General features: G+C 45.1%; 1 protein-coding gene and 1 long non-coding RNA gene across 2 annotated transcripts in view; one reads left to right on the forward strand and one right to left on the reverse strand.

Annotated features, from left to right (window-relative positions):
* The window catches only part of LOC141272428 (uncharacterized), a 115,975-nt gene extending 111,226 nt beyond the window's left edge, over positions 1–4,749 (reverse strand). Inside the window, exon 1 of the long non-coding RNA XR_012322007.1 lies at positions 4,639–4,749. This is a non-coding gene — a long non-coding RNA (uncharacterized lncRNA). The remainder of the gene's footprint in view (positions 1–4,638) is intronic.
* ITGB3 (integrin subunit beta 3) overlaps positions 1–22,431 on the forward strand; it is a 112,529-nt gene that overhangs the window by 45,363 nt on the left and 44,735 nt on the right. The window lies entirely within an intron of this gene.

The raw sequence follows: 22,431 nt of genomic DNA on the forward strand, positions 1-22,431 counted from the left end.
GGTGCCCATTAGTGAGTAGCCCAGGTTATGATGGGAGGGGTGCCTGTTAGTGTGTAGTCCAGACTGTGATGGGAGTGGTGCCTGTTAGTGTGTAGTCCGGGCTGTGATGGGAGTGGTGCCCGTTAGTGTGTAGTCCGGGCTGTGATGTGAGTGTTGCCTGTTAGTGTGTAGTCCGGGCTGTGATGGGAGTGGTGCCTGTTAGTGATTAGTCCTGGTTGTGTTGGGAACAGTGCCTGTTAGTGTGTAGTCTGGGCTGTGATGGGAGTGGTGCCCGTTAGTGTGTAGTCCGGGCTGTGATGTGAGTGGTGCCTGTTAGTGTGTAGTCCGGGCTGTGATGGGAGTGGTGCCCGTTAGTGATTAGTCCTGGTTGTGTTGGGAGCAGTGCCTGTTAGTGTGTAGTCTGGGCTGTGATGGGAGTGGTGCCCGTTAGTGATTAGTCCTGGTTGTTTTGGGAACAGTGCCTGTTAGTGTGTAGTCCGGGCTGTGATGGGAGTGGTGCCACTTAGTGTGCAGTCTGGACTGTGATGGGAATAGTGCCCATTAGTGTGTAGTTCGGGCTGTGATGGGAGAGGTGTCCATTAGTAACTAGCCCTGGCTGTATTGGAAATGGTACCTGTCACTGTGGAATCCGGGCTGTGATGGGAGTAGTGCCTGTGAGTGTGTAGTCCTGGCTGTGATGGGAGTAGTTCCCGTTAGTGTGCAGTCCGGGCTGTGATGGGAGTGGTGCCTGTTAGTGTGTAGTCCGGACTTTGATGGGAGTGGTGCCTCTTAGTGTGTAGTCCGGAATTTGATGGGAGTGGTGCCTGTTAGTGTGTAGTCCGGGCTTTGATGGGAGTAGTGCCTGTTAGTGTGTAGTCCGGGCTTTGATGGGAGTAGTGTTTGTTAGTGTGTAGTCTGGGCTGTGATGGGAGTGGTGTCCGTTAGTGTGTAGTCCGGGCTGTGATGGGAGTGGTGCCTGTTAGTGTGTAGTCCGGGCTTTGATGAGAGTGGTGCCCGTTAGTTTGTAGTCCTGGCTGTGTTGGGAACTGTGGCCATTAGTGAGTAGCCCAGGTTATGATGGGAGGGGTGCCTGTTAGTGTGTAGTCCAGACTGTGATGGGAGTGGTGCCTGTTAGTGTGTAGTCCGGGCTGTGATGGGAGTGGTGCCCGTTAGTGTGTAGTCCGGGCTGTGATGTGAGTGGTGCCTGTTAGTGTGTAGTCCGGGCTGTGATGGGAGTGGTGCCCGTTAGTGATTAGTCCTGGTTGTGTTGGGAACGGTGCCTGTTAGTGTGTAGTCTGGGCTGTGATGGGAGTGGTGCCCGTTAGTGTGTAGTCCGGGTTGTGATGTGAGTGGTGCCTGTTAGTGTGTAGTCCGGGCTGTGATGGGAGTGGTGCCCGTTAGCGATTAGTCCTGGTTGTGTTGGGAACGGTGCCTGTTAGTGTTTAGTCTGGGCTGTGATGGGAGTGGTGCCAGTTAGTGATTAGTCCTGGTTGTTTTGGGAACAGTGCCTGTTAGTGTGTAGTCCGGGCTGTGATGGGAGTGGTGCCACTTAGTGTGCAGTCTGGACTGTGATGGGAATAGTGCCCATTAGTGTGTAGTTCGGGCTGTGATGGGAGAGGTGTCCATTAGTAACTAGCCCTGGCTGTGTTGGAAATGGTACCTGTCACTGTGGAATCCGGGCTGTGATGGGAGTAGTGCCTGTGAGTGTGTAGTCCTGGCTGTGATGGGAGTAGTTCCCGTTAGTGTGCAGTCCGGGCTGTGATGGGAGTGGTGCCTGTTAGTGTGTAGTCCGGACTTTGATGGGAGTGGTGCCTCTTAGTGTGTAGTCCGGAATTTGATGGGAGTGGTGCCTGTTAGTGTGTAGTCCGGGCTTTGATGGGAGTAGTGCCTGTTAGTGTGTAGTCCGGGCTTTGATGGGAGTAGTGTTTGTTAGTGTGTAGTCTGGGCTGTGATGGGAGTGGTGTCCGTTAGTGTGTAGTCCGGGCTGTGATGGGAGTGGTGCCTGTTAGTGTGTAGTCCGGGCTTTGATGAGAGTGGTGCCCGTTAGTTTGTAGTCCTGGCTGTGTTGGGAACTGTGGCCATTAGTGAGTAGCCCAGGTTATGATGGGAGGGGTGCCTGTTAGTGTGTAGTCCAGACTGTGATGGGAGTGGTGCCTGTTAGTGTGTAGTCCGGGCTGTGATGGGAGTGGTGCCCGTTAGTGTGTAGTCCAGGATGTGATGTGAGTGGTGCCTGTTAGTGTGTAGTCCGGGCTGTGATGTGAGTGGTGCCTGTTAGTGTGTAGCCCGGGCTGTGATGGGAGTGGTGCCCGTTAGTGATTAGTCCTGGTTGTGTTGGGAACGGTGCCTGTTAGTGTGTAGTCTGGGCTGTGATGGGAGTGGTGCCCGTTAGTGCGTAGTCCGGGTTGTGATGTGAGTGGTGCCTGTTAGTGTGTAGTCCGGGCTGTGATGGGAGTGGTGCCCGTTAGCGATTAGTCCTGGTTGTGTTGGGAACGGTGCCTGTTAGTGTGTAGTCCGGGCTTTGATGGGAGTGGTGGCCGTTAGTGCGTAGTCCGGGCTGTGATGTGAGTAGTGCCTGTTAGTGTGTAGTCTGGCCTGTGATGGGAGTGGTGCCCGTTAGTGATTAGTCCTGGTTGTGTTGGGAACGGTGCCTGTTAGTGTGTAGTCCGGGCTGTGATGGGAGTGGTGCCCGTTAGCGATTAGTCCTGGTTGTGTTGGGAACTTTGCCTGTTAGTGTGTAGTCCGGGCTTCGATGGGAGTGGTGGCCGTTAGTGCGTAGTCCGGGCTGTGATGTGAGTAGTGCCTGTTAGTGTGTAGTCTGGCCTGTGATGGGAGTGGTGCCCGTTAGTGATTAGTCCTGGTTGTGTTGGGAACTTTGCCTGTTAGTGTGTAGTCCGGGCTTCGATGGGAGTGGTGGCCGTTAGTGCGTAGTCCGGTCTGTGATGTGAGTGGTGCCTGTTAGTGTGTAGTCTGGCCTGTGATGGGAGTGGTGCCCGTTAGTGATTAGTCCTGGTTGTGTTGGGAACGGTGCCTGTTAGTGTGTAGTCTGGGCTGTGATGGGAGTGGTGGCCGTTAGTGTGTAGTCCGGGCTGTGATGTGAGTGGTGCCTGTTAGTGTGTAGTCCGGGCTTTGATGGGAGTGGTGCCCGTTAGTTTGTAGTCCTGGCTGTGTTGGGAACGGTGCCCGTTAGTGAGTAGCCCAGATTATGATGGGAGGGGTGCCTGTTAGTGTGGAGTCCAGACTGTGATGGGAGTGGTGCCATTTGTTTTTATGAACATAGGTCGGAAGTGGTGACATAGTCGTGTTGTGTAATAATAGTTAACTCCATAATCACATCTGTCTGGGACACAGGATTTCTTCAATTGTTTAGCACACAATGTGGTGAGTCTGCTCCTGATTCACCACCTCTATCATTACTGCCACCACCCACATGTCACTAATCATCATGGTGTTGTGACAGGTATTTATTGCTGCAGGGCTTGGATTCTTGCCGCCTGGTTCACAGTTCCCCTTCCATCATTACTGCTGATCTACATTCGTCAACTACGCAGCAGATGACAGCTTCACTGCTGACCGCTCCTGATTTCAGAGCGACTTAGGAAATGGATGAGAAGTCGGAGTATTTATGATTAACTGGATGGTGATAAAGGATTCGTAAAGAGGAAATACCTGCCCAAAAGTCATAAAGTCTTATCCAAAAATATCCTTGTACATATCATCCCATAACTTCTTAGTAAAAGTTTTTACACGGCTTGTGATACTTTCACTGCCCCTTAGTAGTTGCTGGTTGTCTTTATAGGGGTTACCTTCTCCTCCTTCATTCAAGCATCTGTCACTTCTCCTGACATGTCTGTTTTTCTTAAAACACTGTGTTATTCCAATCCTCTTTTATTCCTCCTGAAAATTAATGAAAATGTTGATAACTGAGTGGTGCCACCTCTCTAGTCAATTAGCTGTGTCCCTACGCTATCAGACAGTGGGAAACACCCAGTTCTCAATTATTTCTTACATTTCCAGGAGGAATAAGAGAGCATTGGCAAAATGTTGAGATCTCTAGCACTGGGAAAAGGGATTGTTATTTCATGGCAAATACTTAGCAAAAACAGACCCGTCAGGGATGGTGACGGATCTTCACTAAGGTGCAAAAGATTAGGCAAGAGGTCTATAAGATGTGGGAGTTATTACGCGTTTCAAACTCACTGGTTCTTAGTCAGACCTTTGGCCTAACCTTTTTATGGAATATACACTGGTGAAGATGTTTTTAACAATTTTAGAATAAACATTGATTTGATCTACTCACGTGTGCTGGATCCTCTACTACCTTGGGATCTTCTGCGTGGCTCTCCCAAGTGCTCCTGTGCACCGTGTTCCATGTAATTGCTGGTCGATAGAAGGGTGAGCTGAACAATTTTTCTTCGTTGTTTTTATGATTTGGTATCATTTGATTGTGTGTGTTTGACAATTTAGCACATGAAACTGGTGGTAGAAATAGTAGTCTTGCTAACACCGGTCGTCCAAATGTTATTATTACTTTCTGTGGACATGCATTTGGCATTTTGTACCTTCTAGGTGGCATGTTTATATTTAAAGGGGTTGTCCCCTTTCAAAAAACTTTGGGCTATAATTTGCTGTAGTTATAAGAAAAACAAGAGTAATACTTACTACTACTGAGTAACATGAACTTTTGCTGTGATTTTATGCAGCGTAGCATCGATTTGATTCTGAGAAGAGGTTGCAGGTAATATTGCCTGCTGCCAGTATTACAAACCAATCAAGGGTTATACAGGATAATTTCAGGGATTCAGTTCAGCTAGGTGTGTCCACAGACTACCTATCACCCATATCTCCTGACTATTTGAAGAATTTACAGCTTGCACAGACTTGCACATATACTGAAAATGATACATGATACATAACATTGCAAACTTTCTACTTACCTCTCCACATCATGATTCTGCAAAAATTATTACAAGAAAGAACATTTAAAAGGAAACCTGTCAAATGTCGGAAACAGCAATAACCACAAAGACTCATGCACGAGACCTCAAGTGCAGAGGAAGAGACACAGCGAGAAAGAAGGATGTCAATCACGCCCAGTAGGCGTAAAACCAGACTCAAATACGCCCCCCGGACTAGTCAGATTATAATAACAGCTGTTGTCTCAGGTATCAGAGTCATTATTGAGAAGTTGGTATTCATGTTATAAACTGTATTGGGGACATTTTCAGGGACCTGGCAGGTTCCCTTTAACAGAAAAAATCTTCTGTGCCTTTTGGAAAAGGAACAGGGGACTGAACTTATAACAAACTTTTTGATCAATCAATAGTACAGGTCAATATAAGAAACTTTGTAATATATCTTATCAGAAAATTCTGGTTCTTCTCCACTTATGAGCCACTTTCCTCTGCCTCCTGAACTTGTCACCCACTCTGAAAAAACAGCTCAACACAGTGTTACTCAACAGAACACTGACAGCCAGAAAAGAATAGTGTAAAATTTAAACTTCTATAATAATAATAATAATAATAAAAAAAATAGCAATTATACTCTATAGTGAGGGAAAGAGGAGTAGGGTGAGAAAATAGGCAAAGGGAGACACAGAAAGATCGTGCTGTGCTTTTTAACGAGACCTTTGCCTCAGCACTAGAGCTGGATTCACATTTGCACTGCTCAGTACTGATGTATGTTGCCCACTATGCTACTGGTTTTGTCTGAGTGCAAAATAAGGGTAAAGAGCAGGAATCCTTCTCTATTTGCTGTGCCCTGTATACCAGAAATTATAGCAGCTTGTCTCCACCCATCGGGCTTAGTTTCAAAGGCAAATTAAGAGAAAGAGCCTGCAGAGGGGAAAACTGATTAAAATGCATGATACAAGTCATATAATGCCCACATCTAGTGTTATTCCATGTGTTCAAACAGGACAACTTATTTTAAAAAATTACTTGACTGTACAGTTACTCTTTAAGGGGAAGCAATCAAGCAATGTTTTTTTCTTTTCATATCATGATCTTTCTTTAAAAAAAATCTTGCAATTTTCACATTAGCCACTAAGACTTTTCTTTAGATTCACACTACCTGTCCTTAACAGAAGATACAGGATTATAATGACAGGTCGATGTCAATCTTACTCTGCTCCCCCTTTCTTCGCAAATTACCTTTCCAAGGGCTCTTTAGACATTTCAGTACAAAAGATAGGGCTGTGGTGTGACCATTGTGGCTATGTACATGTGTTGTTTCCTGAAACACCAGGAAGTTAGAGTCTAAAAAAGCCCCAATGTGAAAATTATAAAATTACTAATTTTTATTTATAATACAGATTATGAGTTGTAAAAAAAAATTAGCTGCCAAAAATATTTAAAAAAACATTTAACATAAACACCTGATTTAAACAATAAGTAATTTTATTATGATCACTTCTCTTTAAATTGGGCTTCATGGTAGATAAAAGTGACTTTGATATGCAGTAAAAGATTTCTGCAGGGGTTTGCAGGTACTGTCCAGATTCACAAATCCACAGGGTGTCTGTGGCAATGCAAATCCTCCTGACCAGTCTCTCTTTGGGAATTTTGGGGATGTTTTTCTTGTGTTACATTGTTGGCACCTCGTGTATTATGGCTTATGGTGTTTGTGAGCTAACGGGAGAAGCAATTTTCTTAGTGGAATTTCCTCAGTGACTGATTATAGGAAAAGTTTACAATGAAAACAAACCCAGGGAGAGATGGTGTTATATCAGGATGACCGGACTGACCCTGTTCTCGCAATTTGGCAAGTCAGCATCCCCTCACTCTTCCCAATTATCACTTCTGAAGAAAACTAACGGTTCTATGCTGCAATATACTGTATTGAACAGGAAATGTAGAATAGCATGCAGTGCTGTCTCTCTTAAGAAAGTAATGAACACCTCCTTTGGTGTCCCTCCTGCAACTCCTACCCTAAAAAATGCAATTTAAAGCGATCAAAACCTCAAATTCATATCAATAAAAATACAATTTGGCACACACAAAAATCAATCCTTTGATGGAGAAATGTAAAAAATGATGGGCCTCACAAAATGGTGGCCTAAACCAATTTTTTTTTTTATAAAAAAACTACAATGAAATTTTATTTTTTCAACGTTTTTCAGTACATTATATGGTAAAATGAATGGTGTCATTCAAAACTACAACTCCTCAGCAAAAAGCAAGCTCTTATATGGTTATATTGGAGGAAAAATAAAGTTATGGCTGTTGGAAAAAGAGAAGACTAAAGTAGATAAACAAAAGTTGGCTTCTTCCTTAACCCCTTAATAACATCTGACGTACTAATACGCGTCTGTGCCCTGGGACTTAAGAGCCAGACCCGTATTAGTACGTCATCGCGATCGCGCGCGCACACAGGCTGTGCGGGCGCGATCGCCGCCGGGTGTCAGCTGATTGTCACAGCTGACACCTGGTACTATGTGCAGGGAGCGGTCCTGCACCGCTCCCAGCACATTAACCCCCGCGATGCTGCGATCGAAGTCGATCGAAGTCGATCGCGGCATTGCGGGGGCAAGGGGAGGTGATCGGTGATACTCACCTCCTCTTCCGGCTTCCAGCGCAGTCTGCAAAGGCTTCCCGGGTGTTGCCATGACGACCCGATGTCGTCATGACAACATCCGGGTCACCAGAGAGCAGGAAGATTGCTTGGACATGCGCAGTGCATCTCCAAGCAATCTTCACACTGTGCACTTCTGACAGCCTTCATGGCATAGGGATGGTGCTCCATTCCTGTGCCATGCAGGCGATCAGAAAAAAAAAAGTGAAAGTCCCAGAGTGGGACAAAGTAATAAAGTGTATAAACTGTGTGAAAGTGGAAAAAAAGAAAAAAGTGTAAAAATATTATAAAAAAATAAAAAAAATAATACACCAAAAATAAAAATATAATGTACCCATCAATAAATATTATTATAAAAAAAAAACAATAAAAGTACACATATTTGGTATCGCCGCGTCCGGAACAACCTGACCTATAAAACTGTCCCACTAGTTAACCCCTTCAGTGAACACGGTAAAAAAAAAAAAAAAAAAACGAAGCAAAAAACAATGCTTTATCACCATACCGCCAAACAAAAAGTGGAATAACACGCGATCAAAAAGACACATATAAATAAAAATGATACCGCTGAAAACATCATCTCATCCCGCAAAAAACAAGCCACCACACAGCTCCATCAGCCGAAAAATAAAAAAGTTATAGCTCTCAGAATAAAGCGATACTAAAAAATATTTTTTTCTATAAAATAGCTTTTATTGTGTATAAGCGCCAAAACATAGAAAAATGATACAAATGTGGTACCGCTGTAAATGTACTGACCCGAAGAATAAAGCTACCTCATCAATTTTACCACACGCGGAACAGAATAAAAAAAAAAAAAAAAACAATTCCTGAATTGTTGGTTTTTGTTTATTCTGCCTCCCAAAAATCGGAATAGAAAGCGATCAAAAAATGTCACGTGCCTGAAAATGGCACCAATAACAACGTCAAGTCATCCCGCAAAAAACGAGCCGTCACATGACTGTCTGCCAAAATCTGGAAAAATTATAGCTCTCAAAATATGGCGATGCAAAAACTAGATTTTACAAAAAATGCGTCTTTTAGTGTGTGACAGCTGTCAGTCATAAAAACCCCATATGATTCTGGCATTGCTGTAATCACACCGACCCGAAGAATAAAGTCGTCTAATCACTTATACCGCACAAGGAACGGCGTCAAAAATAAACTCTTGGGTTAGGATTGGGCTAGGGTTAGGGCTGGGTTTGGGGCTATGGTTGTGCTGGGGCTAGGGTTGTGCTGGGGCTAGGGTTGTGCTGGGGCTAGGGTTGTGCTAGGGCTAGGTTTGTGCTAGGGTTAGGGCTGGGGTTGGGATTTTTTTCAAAAGTAAGAAAAAAAGATGACGATATGGCGACTAGTGTTGAGAGCAAGTGCTCGCTACTTGAGTTTGCATCGGGTGCTCTGGTATGCATTGAGTATCGTGGGTATTTGAGTGACATGCTCAAGTCTCTGCCCCATATGCTTCGCGGCCAAAAAACTTTACGGGGATTGCCTGCCATGCACGAGCGATCCCCGCATGTTTTTTTTGGGGTGTCTAATAACCGTGAAACATGCGGAGCAGGGACTCGAGCATGTCACTCGAGCACACGCTGTACATGGTGCATACCTGAGTACCCAATGCAAACTCAAGTAGCAAGCACTTGCGCTCAAGAATAATGACAACTTATTCAATATGATGACCTAATGTAAACAAATTCTGTGCCGTACCTCTGGGTTCAAAATGTTCACTATACACCTTAATAAAATCCTTGAGGGGTATAGTTTCCAAAATGGGGACACTTGTGGGGGAGCTCCACTGTTTAGGCACATCACGGGCTCTCCAAACGCGACATGGTGTCCGCTAACAAATTGAATGGAAAATCGGCTCAAATTGTTAGCGGACGCCATGTTGTGTTTGGAGAGCCCCTGTGTGCCCAAACATTGGAGCTCCCCCACAAGTGACCCCATTTTGGAAACTAGACCCCCCAAGGCACCTATCTAGATGCATAGTGAGCACTTGGAACCCCCAGGTGCTTCACAAATTGATTCGTAAAAATGAAAAAGTGAAAAAAAAACACTTTTTCATTTTTATGAATCAATTTGTGAAGCACCTGGGGTTCCAAGTGCTCACTATGAATCTAGATAGGTGCCTTGGGGGGTCTAGTTTCCAAAATGGGGTCACTTGTGCGGGAGCTCCAATGTTTGGGCACACAGGGACTCTCTAAATGCAACATGGTATCCGCTAACAAATTGAATGGAAAATCGGCTCAAATTGTTAGCGGACACCACATTGCGTTTGGAGAGCCCCTCTGTGCCCAAACTTTGGAGCTCCCCCACAAGTGACCCCATTTTGGAAACTAGACCCCCCAAGGCACCTTTCTAGATGCATAGTGAGCACTTGGAACCCCCAGGTGCTTCACAAATTGATTCGTAATAATGAAAAAGTGAAAAAAAAAACACTTTTTAATTTTTATGAATCAATTTGTGAAGCACCTGGGGTTCCAAGTGCTCACTGTGAATCTAGATAGGTGCCTTGGGGGGTCTAGTTTCCAAAATGGGGTCACTTGTGGGGGAGCTCCAATGTTTGGGCACACAGGGACTCTCCAAATGCAACATGATATCCGCTAACAAATTGTCGGCTCAAATTGTTAGCGGATATCATGTTGCATTTGGAGAGTCCCTGTGTGCCCAAACATTGGAGCTCCCCCACAAGTGACCCCATTTTGGAAACTAGACCCCCCAAGGCACCTATCTAGATGCATAGTGAGCACTTGGAACCCCAGGTGCTTCACAAATTGATTCATAAAAATGAAAAAGTGTTTTTTTTTTCACTTTTTCATTATTACAAATCAATTTGTGAAGCACCTGGGGGTTCCAAGTGCTCACTATGCATCTAGAAAGGTGCCTTGGGGGGTCTAGTTTCCAAAATGGGGTCACTTGTTGGGGAGCTCCAAAGTTTGGGCACAGAGGGGCTCTCCAAACGCAATGTGGTGTCCGCTAACAATTTGAGCCAATTTTCCATTCAATTTGTTAGCGGATACCATGTTGCATTTAGAGAGTCCCTGTGTGCCCAAACATTGGAGCTCCCCCACAAGTGACCCCATTTTGGAAACTAGACCCCCCAAGGCACCTATCTAGATGCATAGTGAGCACTTGGAACCCCTAGGTGCTTCACAAATTGATTCGTAAAAATGAAAAAGTGTTTTTTTTTTCACTTTTTCATTTTTACGAATCAATTTGTGAAGCACCTGGGGGTTCCAAGTGCTCACTATGCATCTAGAAAGGTGCCTTGGGGGGTCTAGTTTCCAAAATGGGGTCACTTGTGGGTGAACTCCAAAGTTTGGGCACAGAGGGGCTCTCCAAACGCAATGTGGTGTCCGCTAACAATTTGAGCCGATTTTCCATTCAATTTGTTAGCGGATACCATGTTGCATTTAGAGAGTCCCTGTGTGCCCAAACATTGGAGCTCCCCCACAAGTGACCCCATTTTGGAAACTAGACCCCCCAAGGCACCTATCTAGATGCATAGTGAGCACTTGGAACCCCTAGGTGCTTCACAAATTGATTCGTAAAAATGAAAAAGTGTTTTTTTTTTCACTTTTTCATTATTACGAATCAATTTGTGAAGCACCTGGGGGTTCCAAGTGCTCACTATGCATCTAGAAAGGTGCCTTGGGGGGTCTAGTTTCCAAAATGGGGTCACTTGTGGGGGAGCTCCAAAGTTTGGGCACAGAGGGGCTCTCCAAAGGCAATGTGGTGTCCGCTAACAATTTGAGCCGATTTTCCATTCAATTTGTTAGCGGATACCATGTTGCATTTAGAGAGTCCCTGTGTGCCCAAACATTGGAGCTCCCCCACAAGTGACCCCATTTTGGAAACTAGACCCCCCAAGGCACCTATCTAGATGCATAGTGAGCACTTGGAACCCCAGGTGCTTCACAAATTGATTCATAAAAATGAAAAAGTGTTTTTTTTTTCACTTTTTCATTATTACGAATCAATTTGTGAAGCACCTGGGGGTTCCAAGTGCTCACTATGCATCTAGAAAGGTGCCTTGGGGGGTCTAGTTTCCAAAATGGGGTCACTTGTGGGGGAGCTCCAAAGTTTGGGCACAGAGGGGCTCTCCAAACGCAATGTGGTGTCCGCTAACAATTTGAGCCGATTTTCCATTCAATTTGTTAGCGGATACCATGTTGCATTTAGAGAGTCCCTGTGTGCCCAAACATTGGAGCTCCCCCACAAGTGACCCCATTTTGGAAACTAGACCCCCCAAGGCACCTATCTAGATGCATAGTGAGCACTTGGAACCCCTAGGTGCTTCACAAATTGATTCGTAAAAATGAAAAAGTGTTTTTATTTTCACTTTTTCATTTTTACGAATCAATTTGTGAAGCACCTGGAGGTTCCAAGTGCTCACTATGCATCTAGAAAGGTGCCTTGGGGGGTCTAGTTTCCAAAATGGGGTCACTTGTGGGTGAACTCCAAAGTTTGGGCACAGAGTGGCTCTCCAAACGCAATGTGGTGTCCGCTAACAATTTGAGCCGATTTTCCATTCAATTTGTTAGCGGATAGCATGTTGCATTTAGAGAGTCCCTGTGTGCCCAAACATTGGAGCTCCCCCACAAGTGACCCCATTTTGGAAACTAGACCCCCCAAGGCACCTATCTAGATGCATAGTGAGCACTTGGAACCCCTAGGTGCTTCACAAATTGATTCGTAAAAATGAAAAAGTGTTTTTTTTTTCACTTTTTCATTATTACGAATCAATTTGTGAAGCACCTGGGGGTTCCAAGTGCTCACTATGCATCTAGAAAGGTGCCTTGGGGGGTCTAGTTTCCAAAATGGGGTCACTTGTGGGGGAGCTCCAAAGTTTGGGCACAGAGGGGCTCTCCAAACGCAATGTGGTGTCCGCTAACAATTTGAGCCGATTTTCCATTCAATTTGTTAGCGGATACCATGTTGCATTTAGAGAGTCCCTGTGTGCCCAAACATTGGAGCTCCCCCACAAGTGACCCCATTTTGGAAACTAGACCCCCCAAGGCACCTATCTAGATGCATAGTGAGCACTTGGAACCCCTAGGTGCTTCACAAATTGATTCGTAAAAATGAAAAAGTGTTTTTTTTTTCACTTTTTCATTATTACGAATCAATTTGTGAAGCACCTGGGGGTTCCAAGTGCTCACTATGCATCTAGAAAGGTGCCTTGGGGGGTCTAGTTTCCAAAATGGGGTCACTTGTGGGGGAGCTCCAAAGTTTGGGCACAGAGGGGCTCTCCAAAGGCAATGTGGTGTCCGCTAACAATTTGAGCCGATTTTCCATTCAATTTGTTAGCGGATACCATGTTGCATTTAGAGAGTCCCTGTGTGCCCAAACATTGGAGCTCCCCCACAAGTGACCCCATTTTGGAAACTAGACCCCCCAAGGCACCTATCTAGATGCATAGTGAGCACTTGGAACCCCTAGGTGCTTCACAAATTGATTCGTAAAAATGAAAAAGTGTTTTTATTTTCACTTTTTCATTTTTACAAATCAATTTGTGAAGCACCTGGAGGTTCCAAGTGCTCACTATGCATCTAGAAAGGTGCCTTGGGGGGTCTAGTTTCCAAAATGTGGTCACTTGTGGGTGAACTCCAAAGTTTAGGCACAGAGTGGCTCTCCAAACGCAATGTGGTGTCCGCTAACAATTTGAGCCGATTTTCCATTCAATTTGTTAGCGGATACCATGTTGCATTTAGAGAGTCCCTGTGTGCCCAAACATTGGAGCTCCCCCACAAGTGACCCCATTTTGGAAACTAGACCCCCCAAGGCACCTATCTAGATGCATAGTGAGCACTTGGAACCCCTAGGTGCTTCACAAATTGATTCGTAAAAATGAAAAAGTGTTTTTTTTTTCACTTTTTCATTATTACGAATCAATTTGTGAAGCACCTGGGGGTTCCAAGTGCTCACTATGCATCTAGAAAGGTGCCTTGGGGGGTCTAGTTTCCAAAATGGGGTCACTTGTGGGGGAGCTCCAAAGTTTGGGCACAGAGGGGCTCTCCAAACGCAATGTGGTGTCCGCTAACAATTTGAGCCGATTTTCCATTCAATTTGTTAGCGGATACCATGTTGCATTTAGAGAGTCCCTGTGTGCCCAAACATTGGAGCTCCCCCACAAGTGACCCCATTTTGGAAACTAGACCCCCCCAAGGCACCTATCTAGATGCATAGTGAGCACTTGGAACCCCTAGGTGCTTCACAAATTGATTCGTAAAAATGAAAAAGTGTTTTTTTTTTCACTTTTTCATTATTACGAATCAATTTGTGAAGCACCTGGGGGTTCCAAGTGCTCACTATGCATCTAGAAAGGTGCCTTGGGGGGTCTAGTTTCCAAAATGGGGTCACTTGTGGGGGAGCTCCAAAGTTTGGGCACAGAGGGGCTCTCCAAAGGCAATGTGGTGTCCGCTAACAATTTGAGCCGATTTTCCATTCAATTTGTTAGCGGATACCATGTTGCATTTAGAGAGTCCCTGTGTGCCCAAACATTGGAGCTCCCCCACAAGTGACCCCATTTTGGAAACTAGACCCCCCAAGGCACCTATCTAGATGCATAGTGAGCACTTGGAACCCCTAGGTGCTTCACAAATTGATTCGTAAAAATGAAAAAGTGTTTTTATTTTCACTTTTTCATTTTTACAAATCAATTTGTGAAGCACCTGGAGGTTCCAAGTGCTCACTATGCATCTAGAAAGGTGCCTTGGGGGGTCTAGTTTCCAAAATGGGGTCACTTGTGGGTGAACTCCAAAGTTTAGGCACAGAGTGGCTCTCCAAACGCAATGTGGTGTCCGCTAACAATTTGAGCCGATTTTCCATTCAATTTGTTAGCGGATACCATGTTGCATTTAGAGAGTCCCTGTGTGCCCAAACATTGGAGCTCCCCCACAAGTGACCCCATTTTGGAAACTAGACCCCCCAAGGCACCTATCTAGATGCATAGTGAGCACTTGGAACCCCTAGGTGCTTCACAAATTGATTCGTAAAAATGAAAAAGTGTTTTTTTTTTCACTTTTTCATTATTACGAATCAATTTGTGAAGCACCTGGGGGTTCCAAGTGCTCACTATGCATCTAGAAAGGTGCCTTGGGGGGTCTAGTTTCCAAAATGGGGTCACTTGTGGGGGAGCTCCAAAGTTTGGGCACAGAGGGGCTCTCCAAACGCAATGTGGTGTCCGCTAGCAATTTGAGCCGATTTTCCATTCAATTTGTTAGCGGATACCATATTGCATTTAGAGAGTCCCTGTGTGCCCAAACATTGGAGCTCCCCCACAAGTGACCCCATTTTGGAAACTAGACCCCCCAAGGCACCTATCTAGATGCATAGTGAGCACTTGGAACCCCTAGGTGCTTCACAAATTGATTCGTAAAAATGAAAAAGTGTTTTTTTTTTCACTTTTTCATTATTACGAATCAATTTGTGAAGCACCTGGGGGTTCCAAGTGCTCACTATGCATCTAGAAAGGTGCCTTAGGGGGTCTAGTTTCCAAAATGGGGTCACTTGTGGGGGAGCTCCAAAGTTTGGGCACAGAGGGGCTCTCCAAAGGCAATGTGGTGTCCGCTAACAATTTGAGCCGATTTTCCATTCAATTTGTTAGCGGATACCATGTTGCATTTAGAGAGTCCCTGTGTGCCCAAACATTGGAGCTCCCCCACAAGTGACCTCATTTTGGAAACTAGACCCTCCAAGGCACCTATCTAGATGCATAGTGAGCACTTGGAACCCCTAGGTGCTTCACAAATTGATTCGTAAAAATGAAAAAGTGTTTTTTTTTTCACTTTTTCATTTTTACGAATCAATTTGTGAAGCACCTGGGGGTTCCAAGTGCTCACTATGCATCTATAAAGGTGCCTTGGGGGGTCTAGTTTCCAAAATGGGGTCACTTGTGGGGGAGCTCCAAAGTTTGGGCACACAGGGGCTCTCCAAACACAACATGGCGTCCGCTAATAATTCAAGCAAATTTTACAATCAAAAAGTCAAATGGCGCTCCTTCCCTTCCAAGCCCTGCCGTGCGCCCAAACAGTGTTTCTTCCCCAAATATTGGGTATCTGCGTGCCCAGGGGAAATTGCACAATAAATTTTGGGGTCCATTTTTTCTTGTTACCCCTGTGAAAATAAAAAAAATTGGGTCTAAAGTAACATTTTTGTGAAAAAAGTTAAATGTTCATTTTTTTCTTCCACATTCAAAAAATTCCTGTGAAGCACCTGAAGGGTTCATAAAGTTCTTGAATGTGGTTTTGAGCACCTTGAGGAGTGCAGTTTTTAGAATGGTGTCACTTTTGGGTATTTTCTGTCATAAAGACCTCTCCAAGTGACTTCAAATGTGATGTGGTCCCTAAAAAAATGGTTTTATAAATTTTGTTGGAAAAATGAGAAATCGCTGGTCAACTTTTAACCCTTATAGCTCCCTAACAAAAAAAAATTTTGGTTCCAAAATTGTGCTGATGTAAAGTAGACATGTGGGAAATGTTATTTGTTAACTCTTTTGTGTGACATATCGCTCTGATTTCAGGGCTTAAAAATTCAAATTTTGAAAATTGCAAAATTTTCAAAATTTTCACCAAATTTCCATTTTTTTCACAAATAAACGCAAGTGATATCGAAGAAATTTTTCCACAATCATGAAGTACAATATGTCACGAAAAAACAGTCTCAGAATCAGGGGGATCCGTTGAAGCGTTACAGAGTAATTACCTCATAAAGTGACAGTGGTCAGAATTGTAAAAATTGGCCCGGTCATTAACGTGCAAACCACCCGCGGGGCTTAAGGGGTTAAAGGGGTTGTCCAGGTTTGGCACGAAAGTCTGTAGTCACTCTATCTGACTGCAGATTTGTGAATCCTCACATCACGCTCACGCGCTGTCAGGATTCTCCGATGCTCAGTGCATGCGGTCATGTGATCACAAGTATGTGACTCGCCCAGGGGGAATATGGGGGACTCGGTACCCGGGCCTTTACCTTCTTGGGATGTCACGGCAGTCGGCTCCCGGGCCCGTACCCTGGGGTCACTCTTTAAAAGGGGTTTGTTACTTGAAGGTATGAATAACAGTTTTGTCTCGTGACACCACCTGTGGTTTCTGGTAATAGGTACCGGCGCTGCTGCAGACCTCTGGAGCAGATGTTAGGGCAGCTTGGTTGGTGCGGCTCTCCACAGACAGAGCACAGCTCCAGGGCAGTGTAAGGGCAGATGGTGATGCTGGGCGTTGTAGTGCAGGAGGGACAAAGTGGTGGAAATAACTGACAGAAACAGTGAAGTGCAGTCATCCGAGTTTACTCACAGTTCTTTAGGTTCTTCAGGTGGCACTGTACAGGTGTCAGCCTCCCACGTCACCAGGCTGGGGTTCAGCACTCCCTCAAGTATATCAGAAGCACTTAACGGGACCCCCTTTCTGTATGTTCCTTCCTTAGCCGACTTCCCGCTCTGGGTCTCTCCCTCCTGCCCTACGCCTCGCCACACAAAGTCCCGATTGGGTACCTTGAGATCCCTCTGGGCAACTTGAAGTTCCCGACCTGACTTGGTGCCCTTTTCGGCGGCTTAGGTGCGAATGTGGCAACTGCACCCTGAAAGTGCAGAAGCCTCCGGTTTTCCAGCCGAGACTTGGAGTAACACGGCTGGTCCAGGGACCGGTTTCCTTCTTGCGGCCTGATCCCTCTTACACTTTTCAGATTCGGGTGTATGGGTGCCGTCCTGCACTCACCGTACCCCCTGGGATCCCTTCTATTACTGGAGCCTTCCTCCCTGACTCCCCTCTCGCTCCTGGGCCTCTCTGACTAGGCCTCAGTCTGGAGCAGAGCTCCTGAAGACACTCTGCTCCCCAGATTTCTCCTCTCCTCATCTCTCTCACTGAAAAAGACTTCACTTTCTAAGATGGCTTCCCTTTTTATATATATTCTTGAAGTGCTCCCCTGTTCTACGTCCTCCACCCACACCCACTACTGGTTCCCCCTCACTTTTGGTTCCCCCCACTCCAGCCAGGGACGGGGCAGCAGAAGAAGTGCATAATGCCCTTCCAGCTGGCCTGGAGTAGTGTAGTGTTGAGTGCAGGTGTTGGGGTCCCGGGCAGTACTCCATCCTTACCTGACAGAAGGAGATGCCACACCTCTGGGTGAGGTGCAGTACCTCTGTGGCGACTGAACCCTCAGGGGCGCCACATATGCGATATGCATACTACTACTGGCATATTCTGACTGGCCATGTATGGCCTTGCTCAATATAAGTGAATTGAGCAAGGCAGCACATGTCTAGTCGTAATGTGGCAGGAAGTATGCATATCATACTTGTGATCACATGACCACCTGGTTCCTATGTAACAGGCCAGATTAACCCCCCCGCCCAGAATATACCCGGGGTTAAAGTGGCCTAGGCCAGTTTATATCCCTCTGGGCCAGAATATGCCCCGGGTATATTATGGCCTAGGCCAAACTATACCCCGGGGTATAAATTGGCCTAGGCCAGATTATACCCCTCTGGGTCAGAATATACCCCAGCTGCTGTAGATCAGATTTTTCAGGCTTTTGAGAACCATTGAGTGATATACTCAATAACGAGGCCCCAGTCAGCGCACGGGGCCCCAGGCAGCGCACTGGGGGGCAGAGACAGTGCACAGGGGGGCAGAGACAGTGTGCAGGGGGGGGGGGAGACAGCGCGCAAGGGGGAAGGGGGGGGAGAGACAGCACGCAGGGCCCCTCTGTGCTCTGTCTGAGAACCCCTGTGCGCTGTTTGGGACCCCCTGTGCGATGTCTGGGGCCCCATTCTTGAGTATATCTCTCAATCCTGTGGATGTCTGGGGCCCCTGTGCGATGTGTGATGTCTGGGGCCCCTGTGTGATGTCTGGGGCCCCTGTATGACGTCTGGGGCCCCGTTCTTGAGTATATTAAAGAGTAAAGTATATTAAAGATCAGATTTTTCACGTTTATGAGCACCATTGAGTGATATACTCAAGAATTACATAATTTTTAAACATTTTATTGTTTCAAACTCTAAACACACAAACTTTTTTTTACTTCAACCAGAAAACTTTGACAGTTCATAAAAAACTTGACTGTTCAGGATATAATAAAAGTCATAACATTCTGAAACTTCAACTTATAAAGGTACCTTTATATGGGGCGATTATTGGTTCCAGAGAGGCTTTCGACCGATAATCGTACACATGGCTGGTGACAGGACACTACAATATAAATGTTCAAAGGTAAACACTGATAACAACATTAAAATGATTATGCTGGATAAAGTGCATGTTCTGTTGTTGACTGCAGATTGAAGCTTGCGGGATAGGTCAACCAATCCATGATGTCACGGACTTTTGTGTGGATGACAATGTCACATCTCAACAGATTTTCTGTGGCCATGATTTTTGCATCAGTTGCCCAGACTCCATCACGAGAGATGCCAGAGGTGTTCACATATTCATTCCCATCTTGATTAAAGTAGCCCTGTAGTTTTTTGGACAAGTCAGTTTTCATGTGGTGGATGACTTTAGCTCTGAGAAGGGAGTAGTTGTCCTCTGTTCCTGTCAGGATATAGCTGATGGCCCAAAAGTAGCAGTTCCCATCATCTTTGGTTTTATATGTACGCCGTGGTTGTCCAAGATCTCTTGTGCATCCAGCGTACACAACCCTACTAAACGTAAGGTCAAAAGTGGTGGTAAGATACTTCATTCCTGAACTTGGTAGTGGGTTGAAAGTCTTGCTTTGCTTGTGTTTCTGTGTGTTTGAGTCACTGGGACAGTCATCAGGGGACTGGGGTGGTAGAGAAGTCTCTTCATCCTGGTAAATATTAAGGTTGCTGGCATGGTAGGTGTTGCTTAGTATCATGCCAGTCTTAATGTTCTTAAGTTTTACTCATCCCTTGGTTAAGGATTCCACAACTAAGTAGGGTCCAACCCAGCGTGGTTCCATCTTTGAACCCATGCGATGAATACGACATTGATTCTTGATATAAACAATGGTACCAGCAGTGATTTCTTTGCTGCTGCTGTATCAGCGATCAAAGGCACACTTTTGGTGTTACTGAGCAGAATGGATGTTGGTACTTACAGTTGAGTGGATCCTGTTATGAATGGTTGTGAGTGTATTTAACACATCAGGGTTGGCATCATCTGAAAGCAACATGACATCCACAGTGTCATTTGCTGATGGATTGAGGTCAATAGGAAGCTTAGCCTTTCGTCCATACATGACCTACAATGGAGTGCACTTGATTGAGGCATGCACAGATGTGTGATAGGCAAACAAAACACCAGGGATGAACTGGTCCCAGTTGGTTCCTTGGTCATTGACAAGCTTGCTAAGAGATTCTTTGAGTGTTTGATTGTCACATTCCCGCTGGCCATTTGTTTGTGGGTGGTAGGCAGATGAAATGCTGTGATCTGTTTGAAAATGATCCATCAGGTTGTCGATGATCGAGTTCACAAACTCTCTTCCCTGGTCGCTAATCAAAGTGTCGATACAGCAAAGTGGAAAATAATGATGTACAAAAATTTTGCTACTGACATGCCACTTTTGGCTTTAACAGCTGTTGCTTCAGTCCACTTGGAGAAATGATCAGTGACAGCAACTATATATTTGTTGCCGTTTGATGTTTCCTGAAGAGGACCGATCATATCAATCCCAACTAAGCTCCATGCTTCTCCAGGCACTGGTATACTGTTGAGTGGTGGAGCTTCTTTGCTGATTTTGGGACTTGTAACAAAACATTTTTGACAGGCTTTGACTTGTTGGTGAACATCGTTCTTCATTCCCTTCCAGTAATAATGGTCAGAACTTTTGACAAATGTTTTATCTCTGCTAAAATGGCCACCAGAAGTTGGATTGTTGTGACAAGCCTACAGGATATTTGGCAGTCGGCTGTTAGTGAGAGCCTCCTTTTTGCCATAGTAAATAATCCTTTTCTCTGCTCGATATGGCTTAGATGTTTGTCTAAACTGGAACATGGCATTTGAACGTTTCTCTGGAGGTAGATCGTAGATCCACTGGGGGTACTTTTGTTCTGTTGCAGTGTAGAATCTCAAATCTGATGATACAGTTGGTTTTCCATTGTTGTCAAAATTGGAAAACTTATTTTTTTGTTGGAGGTGTTACAAGTTCACTTTATATACCTTATCAGGATAGAATAGGAACTCACACTGGAGAACTTAAATTCCACATGAAAAAAATCAGCAGCCAATCTGCATCAAAATCCGCATCTCAAAGATTTGGATTTTTTGTGCAGAATCACAGCAGATTTCTCCATGTCACGTGGAAGAGGGAAATCTGCTGCAGACCGCATCAAAATCTGACAAAAGCCGCATGAAATGATATATGGTCTGTGTATGTGCATCTATAAATACTGTAGCAGTACAGCAGCAAAAGCACACTAATATTCTGCCCTAGAGGAGTATAGACCATGGGTATATTATAGCCTAGGCCAAACTATACCCCGGGGTATAAATTGGCCTTGGCCAGATTATACTCTTCCGGACAGAATATACCCTTGCTGCTGTAGATCAGATTTTTCACACTTATGAGAACCATTCAGTGATATACTCAAGAACAGGGCCCCAGACGTCGCACAGGGGCCCCAGACATCGTACAGGATTGAGTGATATTCTCAAGTACGGGGCCCCAGACATCGCACAGGGTTTCCCAGATAGCGCACAGGGGGGCAGAGACAGCTCACAGCGGCCCCGCGCGCTGTCCCCCCCCCCCCTTGCACGCTGTCTCCCCCCCCTTGCGCGCTGTCTCAGCCCCCCTGTGCGCTGCCTGGGGTCACTGTGTGCTGCCTGGGGCCCCATTATTGAGTATATCAATCAATGGTTCTCAAAAGCGTGAAAAATCTGATCTACAGCAACTGGGATATATTCTGACCCGGGGGGCTATAATCTGGCCTAGGCCAATTTATACCTTGGGGTATAGTTTGGCCTAGGCCATAATATACCCGGGGTATATTCTGGCCCAGAGGGGTATAAACTGGCCTAGGCCAATTTATACCTTGGGGTATAGTTTGGCCTAGGCCAGAATATACCCGGGGTATAATCTGGCCTGGGCCACTTTAACCCTGGGTATATTCTGGGCTGGGGGGTTAATCTGGCCTGTTACACTGGCATTGGAGAATCCTGACAGTGCGCGCTGTGTATGATATGAGGATTCACAAATCTGCAGTCACACAGAGTGACTTCAGACTTTCATGCCAAATATGGACAACCCCTTTAGGAGATTAACATAGGCATTTTAACATAGTTTACTAATTTATTTGCAAAGGCTTCATTAGCATAGAGGGCTCTATCAGGAGCTTTAGATGGTCACATCCTCTTTGCTGTTGGGGTGTATCTGCACAGGCCTTTTCTCTAGGGGGAAACTACAGAAAATAATGTGGTGGGGAATTTAACCAACATGGAAAGGTTGAACAGGAGGAAACACCAGGGCTCTTCTGCCTCCAGTGTCCACGCTCCTCACTAATAATGGAGGTTCTATATTCACTGGTTTTCTTCGTACTACGATTCATTAATACATTCAAGGACTAATCTTAATTATAGGCCGGAAATGACTACTTTTTCCTACTTGCAATAAATTGTGTCCTGGCTCCAAATTGTTGCTCCACTGGTAATTGCTAAAAACAGACACATGCATGTACATAATTCGACAGATTAGGACTAGAGTTTAGCTTCACCCTTGTAGATCCTGACAATTGGGAAAAATAGATATTGTACTCACACTTTGTATCACAACATTCTAAAAAAAAGAATATTACTTGTCATATACAGTTGAAACCAGAAGTTTACATTCACTGTATAAAAAGACACATATGAATGTTTTTCTCAATATCTGACATGAAATCAGAATAAACCTTTCCCATTTTAGGTCAATTAGGATTACCATAATTTTTAATAA

The sequence above is a fragment of the Phyllobates terribilis genome, unplaced genomic scaffold, assembly GCF_046119375.1.
Source record: "Phyllobates terribilis strain yellow unplaced genomic scaffold, ASM4611937v1 Scaffold_5__5_contigs__length_657084704, whole genome shotgun sequence".
Taxonomy (NCBI): Eukaryota; Metazoa; Chordata; class Amphibia; order Anura; family Dendrobatidae; genus Phyllobates; species Phyllobates terribilis.